Genomic DNA, 12,301 nt, shown 5'->3' with positions numbered 1-12,301 from the left:
CCTCACCCTCACACACTCTCACCCTCACACACCCTCACCCTCACACACCCTCACCCTCACTCACCCTCACACATCCTCTCACCCTACTTCGGACTCTCACCCTCACACACCCTTACACCTCTCACCTTCACACAGCCTCACACACCCTCACTCACCCTCACAACCCTCTCACCCTCACTCACCCTCACCCCTCACACCCCACACACCCTCACCCTCACAACCCTCTCACCCTCACTCACCCTCTCACCCTCACTCACCCTCACCCCCTCACACCCCACACACCCTCATCCTCAAAACCCCTCACCCCCTCATGCCCTCGCCCTCACACACCTCCTCACCCTCACACCCCCTCACTCTCACACACCCTCACCCTCACACCCCCTCATCCTCACCCTCAGCCCCTCACACTCCCACACCCTCACCCTCACACCCCCTCACTCTCACATACCCTCTCCCCCTCCCACACCTCCTCACCCTCACACCCCCTCACTCTCACACCCCTTCACCCTCATACCCCTTCATCCTCACCCTCACACACCCTCACTCTCACTCACCCTCTCACCCTCACACACCCTCTCACCCTCACTCACCCTCACCCCCTCACACCCCACACACCCTCATCCTCACAACCCCTCACCCCCTCATCCCCTCGCCCTCACACACCTCCTCACCCTCACACCCCCTCACTCTCACACCCCCTCACCCTCACATCCCCTCATCCTCACCCTCAGCCCCTCACACTCCCGCACCCTCACCCTCACACCCCCTCACTCTCACATACCCTCTCCCCCTCCCACACCTCCTCCCCCTCACACCCCCTCACTCTCACACCCCTTCACCCTCACAACCCCTCATCCTCACCCTCACACACCCTCACCCTCACACACCCTCACTCTCACTCACCCTCTCACCCTCACACACCCTCTCACCCTCACACACCCTGACACACCTTCTTACCCTCACACACCCTCTCACCCTCACATCACTCACCCTCACATCCCCTCACCCTCAAATCCCCTTACCTGCCCTCACACCCTCACCCTCACACCCCCTCACCCTCACACCCCCCTCACCTTCTCACCCACCCTCTCACCTTCACCCACCCTCTCACCCTCACACACATTTTCACCCTCACACACCCTCTCATCCCCTCACCCTCACATCCCCTCACCCTCACCCACCCACCCTCACACCCCCTCACCCTCACACCCCCACCCTCATACACCCCCTCACCCTCACACACCCTCACACCCCCACACCCCCTAACATCCCCACACCCCTTCACCCTCACACACACCCTCACACCCCCTCACTCTCACACCCCCTCACCCTCACACCCCCTCACCCTCACCCTCACACCCCTTCACACACCCTCACCCTCACACACCCTCACCCACCATCTCACCCTCACACACCCTCTCACACCCTCTCACCCTCACACACCCTCTCACAATCACCCCCCTCACACACCCACACCCTCACACACCCTCTCACCCTCAAACACCCTCTCACCCTCACACATCCCCTCACCCTCACACCCCTCACCCTCACACCCTCACACCCTCACCCCTCACCCTCACACCCCTTCACCCTCACACCCACTCCCACCCTCACCCTCACACACCCCTTCACCCTCACACACCCCATCACATACCCTCTCACCCTCACCCCCCTCACCCTCACACCTCCTCACCCTCACAACCCCACACCCTCACCCTCACAACCCCAAACCCTCCCCCTCACACACTTTGTAAATTGTAAATAAATTGTAAATTGATACTTGTATAGCGCACTACTCACCCGCAAGGGTCTCAAGGCGCTTGTACGAATACCGCTGTGGAACCCATCCTGGCTTTCCCTGTGAGGTGTCCACTCCTGGGCACCCCCAAGGTGAAGGCCAGGCATCCTTAGTGTTGTGGGGGCCATTGTGGAGATTAAGCAAGCTATTGCCCAGAGTTGCAGAGTGGGACTCCATGATTGGAATAGGCACCGAGGCGAGAATTATCAGGTCCGTGGAATTTTGAGCCCAAGACCCGCCAAGGCGGGGACTTGAACCCTGGTCCCGGGCTAGACCTCTGCATCAGGGTCTGCCGCTCTAACCATTGAGCCACACTTCTCCACACACCTTCACCCTCACAACCCCACACCCTCACCCTCACAACCCCACAACCTCCCCCTCACACCCCCTCACTTTCACACCCCCTCACTTTCACACCCCCTCACCCTTGCACCCCTCACCCTCACAACCCCCTCACACTCACACCCCCTCACCCTCACACCCCCTCACCCTCACACCCCTCACCCTCATACCCTTACACAACCTCACACACCCTCACACCCCCTCACCCTCACACACCCTCACCATCCCCTCACACACCCTCACACACCCTCACTCACCCTCACACCCCCTCACCCTCTCACCCTCACACACCCTCACTCACCCTCACACCCCCTCACCCCCTCACACCCTCATCCACCCTCACACCCTCACCCTCACACCCCCTCACATCCTCACACCCCCTCACCCTCACACCCACTCACCCTCACACCCTCACCCTCACCCCCCCCCCTCACCCTCACACCCCCTCACCCTCACACCCTCTCACCCTCACACACCCTCACCCTCACACACCCTCACACACACTCACACACCCTCACCAGCATAGCATAACAAAACATAGCATAGTATAACAAAACACAGCACAACATAACAAAAAAAGCATAGAATAGTAAAACATATCATAGCATAACAAATCAAAGCATAGGATAGCAAAACAAAACATAGCATAACAAAACAAACCATAGCACAGCATAGCAAAACACAACATAGTATAGCATAACAAAACACACAAAAATAGCATAGCATAACAAAACATAGCATAACAAAACAAAGCATAGCATAACAAAACATAGCACAACAAAACGTAGCATAACATAACAAAACATAGCATAACATAACATAAAACAAAGCATAGCATAACAAAACATAGCAAAACACAACAAAACATAGCATAGCATAACAAAACACAACAAAATATTGCATTGCATAGCAAAACATAGCGTAGCATAACAAAACACAACAAAACATAGCATAGCATAACGAAACAAAGCATAGGATAGCAAAACTGAACTTAGCATAGCATAACAAAACAAAGTATAGGATAGCAAAACAAAACATAGCATAGCATAACATAACAAAACATAGCATAACAAAACACAACAACACATAGCATAACAAAACATAGCAAAACACAACAAAGCATAGCTTAGCTTAACAAAACACAACACAACATAGCATAGCAAAACAAAACATATAATAGCATAGCAAAACATAGCATACCAAACACAACAAAACATAGCATAGCATAGCAAAACAAAACATAGCATAGCAAAACAAAGCATAGCATAATAAAACACAACAAAACATAGCATAACATAACAAAACATAGCATAGCATAGCATAACAAAGCATAGCATAGCAAAACATAGCATAGCATAACAAAACACAGCATAGCATAACAATTCATATCATAGAATAGCAAAACATAGCATAGCATAACAAAACAAAACATAGGATAGCAAAAAAAACATAGCATAGCATACAGCATCACTCCTCACCACCACAGCATCACTCAATGGCACCACACATCACTATGCGCTACCACAGCATCACTCGTTCGCCATCACAACATCACACTGAGCCACCACAGCATCAATCTGTGCAACCATTTAACAACACCTGGTTCAAATATGTTCTCTCAATGTTTCAAGCTATATTACAAAGGTAACAAAAAGATGTTAATATTTCACTTCTGTTCTTGGATTTTCGTCACAATAAAATACAATGAACATAATCTTCACAAAAGGTATTTACAAAACTTTAAGCTATTGCCATTATAACTTACAATAACTTTTATTTAAGTATTAATTATTGAAAAAAATTAACAGCTAATGTTATTTGTAATATCAATACATGTAAGTCACATAAATACAACACATATTGCATTACAAATGCTATAGGTGCCTCATTTGCGAAATTTATAACTATTGGCATTGTTAATGACAAAGCTATTAATTTAGCTATTTTCAAAAACAAAACATAAATAAAAAATGTGTCATTTACAATACCAATAGCTCAAACTCTCCTAAGGCGAGAACTATTGCATTGCAAATGCTTGTTATTATGTACCGGGTATACAGCAATTATTGTGCGAAAATGTATACATGGAAAAATCGGTTTGAAAGAAATCTATGTATTTCTGAAATGGGTACAAATTATAGAGTTTAGGAACAGTACATATTTCCACATTTTCAAAATTGGGAATACTCATACTAGCATGAGAATTATTGGTCATTTTTCAAAATGACTTCTTTTTTACACAATGTCTTTCATTTGGAAGGCAGAAATGCATCACAACTCAATAGGTAATAACAGTTGCTTTACAAATCTAAATTACCCTAAGTCTTCTGATAAAAATGTTACCTCACTTGTGTGGGTAGGCATAGTGTCCACGACCGGAAAGGGCTCAAAACCCAACGTGAACACACCATATTTTCACAATGAAAATGTACCCTTTTTATACAAAGTTTGTAGCTGTCGTTATTTAACCCTAGCTCTGCCGGCACCTAGGGAAACCTAGCAAACCCATATATTTTTGAAAACTAGACACAAAGGGGAATCCAGGATGGGGTGACTTGACTGCCTCCCACCAGGTTCTGTTACCCAGAATCCCTTGCAAAGCTTAAGGATTGAAAAACAAAAAACACATTTGCCCCACATTTCTGTGGTGAAAAGTTCTGGAATCTGCGTGGATTCACAAATTTCCACCCACCCCGCGTTCCCCCTAAGTCTTTTGAGAAAAATGGTACCTCACTTGTGTTGGTCAGCCTAGTGCCTGTGACAGGAAACGGCGCAAAACGCAACATGGCCATACCTCAATTTCGCAGTGAAAAATGACCCTTTTCTGGCAAAGTGCCTAGCTGTAGTTTGTAAACCCTAGCTCTGCCGGAACCTAGGGAAATGTTAGAAATGGGATTTCCAGTTGGCTGAGGCTTGGGCCAAAGCCAGGCAGAAACCACCGCTCTAGTCAGGGCAAGGGAGTTACACGCCAAAGATAACCCCTGCTCACCCTCTAGGCAACATGGCGCGAGCAATAAGGCCTATCCCGGAGGCTATGTAAGTTAAGTGTTTGCGCGCGCACCCAGCAACAACACCCAAGGCCCACCACAAAGGAAACTCCACACAAGGTTATGTATAAAAATAACCTTTGTAGTATACCAAACACATTAGATAAAAACACACACTTTACAATGTGCCAACAGGCACGGGCAGAATTTACAGGGGATATATGTACAGGACAGGGCCACATGGACCACTGCCAGGAATAAGCACTTTTAGAACTAGAATACTTGTAGGAATTAGCACTTAGGACATAGAACAATAATACCTATAACACAAGATAGAAAATAGAGCACACCACCAGTAACCACTGGTGAGAGGTAAGTACCACCTATGCAACCCTAACCACCTTAGGAGAATGTCACGCAGGGAACCAGGACCTCACTAGAAACACCTGTACTAGAAAGAACAACCACCCAAGTATCACTATACGTTAAGGGGTATATGCATAGGAACATTACACATGATGCATCACCACATTCAGAGGTGTAGGGAAAAACACATGATGCATAAACATACATTCAGTGGTGTAGGGAAAAGCACATGACGCATAAAAACACATTCAGAGGTGCAGCAAAGAACAATTGCGCAGACATCACATAGGCCACAACCTGTGACTGTCCCCAGGCCAACTGCCCTCTCTGGGGCTGAAACGCCCTGTGTCCCAAAATGTCAGGGGGCCTAAAAGGAGCAGCTGCCCACTAAGTGCTGGGCAGCTGGGGATCTCCTCTGGGTTCTAGAGAATAGTAGGCGTCAAAAACGATGTGGGAGCCTTGCAGGCTCTAAGAACAAATGCCACCTACTGGGGGGAGTGGCCCGCTGCCAACCGGGGCCCCTCTATACTCCAAAATGCCCCCAAGCTCGTTGGACTCCCTCTCTGGGGACTCAAGAAGGCAATGACCCCTGGGAGCCTCGGGGCTCCAAATTAAAAAATGCCCCCTGAGCCTCGTGGGCTCTAAACTATAATGCTGCCCAGACGTTGGAGTCCCTCTCGGGGGACTCAAGATCACCAAACGGGCCCTGAGCCTCTCGTGGGCTCTGCAGAACTGCCCCCGTTGTTGGAGTCCCGCTCGGGGAACTCTGAAAAAGGAACCAATGCCCCCAGAGCCCTCGTGGGCTTGAAATACCACGGTGCCTCCCACAGGCACCCGAGTACACAGGGAGCTTCCCTCCCGGACTCAGCAGGCACTCACCGGCTGTCTGCGGTCGCTGCTGGTGCTCTCTTCAGGGTTTGGCTGGGCAGGGCTTTTCTCTGCTCCCCCCAGGTGCACTCCGGGGCTCACCTCCTCACCTGTACTAGAAAGAACAACCACCCAAGTATCACTATACGTTAAGGGGTATATGCATAGGAACATTACACATGATGCATCACCACATTCAGAGGTGTAGGGAAAAACACATGATGCATAAACATACATTCAGTGGTGTAGGGAAAAGCACATGACGCATAAAAACACATTCAGAGGTTCAGCAAAGAACAATTGCGCAGACATCACATAGGCCACAACCTGTGACTGTCCCCAGGCCAACTGCCCTCTCTGGGGCTGAAACGCCCTGTGTCCCAAAATGTCAGGGGGCCTAAAATGAGCAGCTGCCCACTAAGTGCTGGGCAGCTGGGGATCTCCTCTGGGTTCTAGAGAATAGTAGGCATCAAAAACGATGTGGGAGCCTTGCAGGCTCTAAGAACAAATGTCACCTACTGGGGGGAGTGGCCCGCTGCCAACCGGGGCCCCTCTATACTCCAAAATGCCCCCAAGCTCGTTGGACTCCCTCTCTGGGGACTCAAGAAGGCAATGACCCCTGGGAGCCTCGGGGCTCCAAATTAAAAAATGCCCCCTGAGCCTCGTGGGCTCTAAACTATAATGCTGCCCAGACGTTGGAGTCCCTCTCGGGGGACTCAAGATCACCAAAACGGGCCCTGAGCCTCTCGTGGGCTCTGCAGAACTGCCCCCGTTGTTGGAGTCCCGCTCGGGGAACTCTGAAAAAGGAACCAATGCCCCCAGAGCCCTCGTGGGCTTGAAATACCACGGTGCCTCCCACAGGCACCCGAGTACACAGGGAGCTTCCCTCCCGGACGCAGCAGGCACTCACCGGCTGTCTGCGGTCGCTGCTGGTGCTCTCTTCAGGGTTTGGCTGGGCAGGGCTTTTCTCTGCTCCCCCCAGGTGCACTCCGGGGCTCACCTCCTCGACGGAGCCTCCTGGGCAGCAGCACCACTTGGGCGGCCGGGCTCGGTCCTCCTGGTCTCGCTGGCTCTTCTCCCTCCACCGGAGTGCGGGGTGGGCTCCCGTCGACTTCTGGTTCAGCCAAGAGCACTTCCGGGTCGCGGCTGCGGTAGGCCAATGGCAGCGTGGCCCGGGGATTCTCTGTGAGGCACTGTTCCCGCCTCCACACCCCAGGGCCACGCTGCCATTGGCCTGCCGCAGCCGCGACCCTGAAGTGCTGTTATTTTTCTCCTCAATACGGGGTGGGCTCCCGTCAAATAAATAAATAAAACAGGGTGGGCACCTGTTCTTAAGTAACAAAAGTGCACAAAGACGCAGGGTGGGCACCTGCGCACGGGGGATAATAAATTCAGCAAAATCGTGGGTAGAATGCTGGGTGGGCACCTGCTCTGGAATGGCAAAAGAAAGGGGGATCCCCATGCCGGGGAATCCCCCGATTTAGGGATTGCAGCGCTGGGCTGCAGATGAATAGGAGTGCTCCCAGCACTCAGGAAATAGCGCTTCCCTGGCGCTTTTTAGAGGCAGAGTCCCAGCCATGGTCCAGCAAAGTTCTTTAGGAAGGTAGGGGGGGCAAGGCTGGGTCCAGGATCCAGCTCACAGGGCCCTCCACGCAGGGAGGCAGTCCCCAGTGGCGGTACCCTCCTGGTGCCCAGCAGCAGCAGGCCCCCCTCTTCAGGTCAGGAACAGAGAACCCCTTACAAGGGGACACAGCCCCTTTTTATACAGTAAATCCCTTTGTCTTTAGGTGCAGGGCGGGGAGAAAACCAGATGCAACTGGTTTTGGAGCAATTTGTTGTGCTCAGCCACCCTTTATATTCACCAGTCAGGCCAGGGTCATCAGTCACACCACAGGGGGCAGAGCCAGCATTGTGTGGGGAAAGCCCAGCCCTATTCAGGTCCCAGGTGCACCCCTCCCTCACATCACACATCCAGATCTCCCATTCATCACCGGGGCAGACCCATCCTGACTCCTGGAGCCTGGCACACCAGCCAGCTCCAGCTAATCAGAAGCCAGACAGCCAATTCACATAATTTACTCAAACATGCCCACTTCTAGAAGTGGCACTTCCACACTAGACACAATCATGCCGCACACATCATTGCGCAGCATTCACTTACACGAGTCCGCACACACCAAACTTGCACCTGCACTCCCCACGCCTCAGGAACTACCAGGGACACATACATTCCCCATGCATTCCTATGGAAGGGCAGGCCAACCTCACCACATGCACGCACTTTACCCTGGGACACAGTGGTAAGGTGCGCAGAAACCAAAAATCACTACGACTAAGTCACATTCATAAGCAAAAAAGGTTTAGGGGTGAACCTGCCAGAAGGGCCAAGTCCAACAGGAAACATACCAAACCCACACATTTCTGGAAAGTGGACACCCGGGGGCTTCCAAGGAGGTATAGCTTGTGTGAATCCCCCAACGTTCCATCACCCAGAATTCCTTGCAAACCTCAATTTTAGTTGAAAAAAATCAGTCTTTTCACACATTTTTGTGTGGGAAAGTGTGGCATCACTGGGCTCACGCAAATTTCCTACCACCAAGCGTTCCCCCAGGTCTCCCAATAAAGATGGTGCCTCACTTGTGTGGGAGGCGCAAGTACCCGCGACAGGCAACGGCCCAAAAAGTAGTGAGGCGACATCAAATTTGCCTATGTCAAAACCACCTGCTTTTGCAAGGGGGGTCACCTGGGTTTTTGGCCCCGTGCTCGACGGCCATTTGGTGAAACCTACCAAACCCATACATTTCTGAAAATTAGACACCCGGGGGCTTCCAAGGAGGTATGGTTTGCGTGGCTCCCCCAACGTTCCCTTACCCAGAATCCCTTGCAAACCTCAATTTTAGCTGAAAAAATCATTTTTTTCACACATTTGTGTGTAGGAAAGTGTGGCATCATTAGGCTCACACACATTTCCTACCACCCATCGTTACCCCAGGTCTCCTGATTAAAATGGTGCCTCACTTGTGTGGGAGGCGCAAGTCCCCACGACAGGCAAGGTCCCAAAATGTAGTGAGGCGACATCAAAATTGCCTATGTCAAAACCACCTGCTTTTGCACGGGGGTTCACCTGAGTTTTGGCCCCGTGCTCGACGGCCATCTAGGGAAACCTACCAAACCCACACATTTCTGAAAAGTAGACACCCGGGGGCTTCCAAGGAGGTATGGTTTGGGTGGATCCCCCAACGTTCCCTTACCCAGAATCCCTTGCAAACCTCAATTTTAGCTGAATGGTTTGTTTCACACATTTTTGTGTGGGAAAGTGTGGCATCATTGGGCTCACACAAATGTCCTACCACCCAGCGTTCCCCCAGGTCTCCAGATAAAAATGGTACCTCACTTGTGTGGGAGGCCCAAGTACCCGTGACAGGTTTGCAAGAGATTCTGGATAAGGGAACGTTGGGGGTTCCATGCAAGCCATTCCCTCCTTGAAAGCCCCCGGGTGTCTAGTTTTCAGAAGTGTCTAAGTTTAGCAGGTTTCCCTAGATGCACGGGACCAAAAACCCAGATGACCTCCCTTGCAAAACCAAAATGTTTTTACTTAATTATGTGTTCATTTCTGCAGGGTGAGATTTTTGGCACAATATTGCATGGAAATTGTGACAGACATTTTCAAGTTTGCAGGACATTATGGATAAAAAAATAACTTGGGATTCACAAGAGAGACATCACCATGTACTCCCATGAATTAACAATAATATGTACATTTGGTAGGTTATTCTAAGATGGAGTTTACACCTTGACAGAGAGACTCAAAAGACAAACATTCCAGCACAGCTATCTATTCCTCAAACACACATACATACTGGTTGGATTTGGCACGAGGGCGAGTGATGGTTCAGTACATAAAATGTTATTAACAAAAGATTTCACAAAAATGAAATGCACTGTCAATAATTAAATGCATAAAAACCGAACCAGTGACTCATAACTCGTGAGCTGTAAAGCCACAACAAGGCACCAACCGCTTTACAGGCCAATCATGCACCTTTCATACCTCATACACACAAGACCATTCACACCACCAGGCACAAAACCATTACATTACAACATTCACATAAAAGGGACAAGGTACACACTGCTTCAGAAAGAGAAAAAAGACAAATATTACTGCACAGCCTTCTAATCCTCAAGCACACACACATACTGGTTAGATTTGGCCCGAGGGTGAGTGATGATTCAGTATATACAATTGTATTAGCAAGTCATTTCACAAAAATGAAATGCACTGTTAATAATTGAAAGGATGAGAAACTGAAGCATTGACTCACAGCTCGTGAGCTGTAAAGCCACCTCAAGGCACCAACCTCTTTACCGGCCATTCATACACCTTTCATAAGTGTGACACATACAAAACATTCACACCGCCAGCCACGGGCCCATCACATTACAACACTCACAAAAGCAGACAGCGCCATTCAAGGGCCCATCGCTTTCACACGCCCACATTCCTGACACAGCAACTACACAAAGTGATGGACTGCGTGGAGTGGTGCTCAGCTAGCAGTGTGTGTAGTGACCAACAGAAAGTAACTACTCACACACCGCCAGCCGAGCGCCAGTCCACCCACACCACCATCCAAGCACCAGCTCATGCACACCGCCAGCCTAGCACCAGTCCACGCACTCCGCCAGCCAAAAGCCAGTCCACGCACACCGCCAGCCAAGCGCCACTCCACGCACACCGCCAACCAAGCACCAATCCACGAACACCGCCAGCCAAGCGTCAATCCACGCACACCGCCAGCCAAGCGCCAAACCACGCACACCGCCAGCCAAGCACCAATCTACGCAAACCGCCAGCCAAGCGCCAATCTACGCACACCGCCAGCCAAGCGCCAGTCCACACACACCGCCAGCCAAGCACCAGCCTACACACACCGCCATCACATTTAGAAATTTTTATACAAAAAAAACAAATTACAAATAGATACAAATTTACTAACCCAAAATCTAAAACTAATTACATTGTACTAATGCCAACCTTAAAACATAATACACATTTTTAAACAATACAGACCAGGCAGTTCATTTTACCACTCATGGATACTCCCAAAAATTATTTTGCGCGTGCTATGCTCTATAACAAGCAGGCACACACAGCCCAGGGTTAGAAGGACACCCAGGGCAGAAAAGATGAGTCTCTTTCCTCAAACCTCTTCGCCAACAGACTCTACAACTCCTAGTGGGAAATTCCTTTGTAGATGTGGGAGGAATGTAATCAGGAAAGTGGCGATCTTTCAATCGAGCCACATCCTCCACCACTCCAAATCTAGGAACACTTACCTGTTCCACAACAAGGCTAGCTATCACAGAGTGCTGAAACTGAAGAAATGTCAACTTTGACTCAGGAGAACACTCCTTAAACACAATAAAAGCATTGAAAGTTGCTAAGTTGAAAAAATGGATGGCCAACTTCCTTTACCAAACATAAGCCTTCCGAATAGCAGTGTAAGATTCCAACCTCTGATCTACTCTGTCAACACCACCCATGTGCTTATTGTAGTCTACAATGCACACAAGTATGTGCACTTCAGCAACCTGACCCCAAACAGGCACAGGTGAAGTACTCTCATCATGGATGGTAGTCAGCATGTACACATCCCTCCTGTCCACAAATTTCATAGCTAGTAGTTCTTCACTTCGCAAGGAAATGCACTGACCCCTCTGAGGTTTTTTGCAAACAAGCTCTTTCGGATAACCTTTGCGGTTAGAGCAGATTGTGCCACATGCAAAAGTGTCCACTTTAAACAATTCCTTAAACAATTGCACAGCAGTGTAGAAGTTATCAAGGTACAAATGGTGGCCTCTGTTGAACAGTGTTCTAGCAAGATCCCACACAATTTTTTCTGAAACTGCAAAAGTGGACGGACAACCAGGGGCTCAA

This window comes from Lissotriton helveticus, chromosome 11 (genome assembly GCF_964261635.1).
Source record: "Lissotriton helveticus chromosome 11, aLisHel1.1, whole genome shotgun sequence".
NCBI classification, from domain to species: domain Eukaryota; kingdom Metazoa; phylum Chordata; class Amphibia; order Caudata; family Salamandridae; genus Lissotriton; species Lissotriton helveticus.
This window is presented reverse-complemented; position numbering follows the sequence as displayed.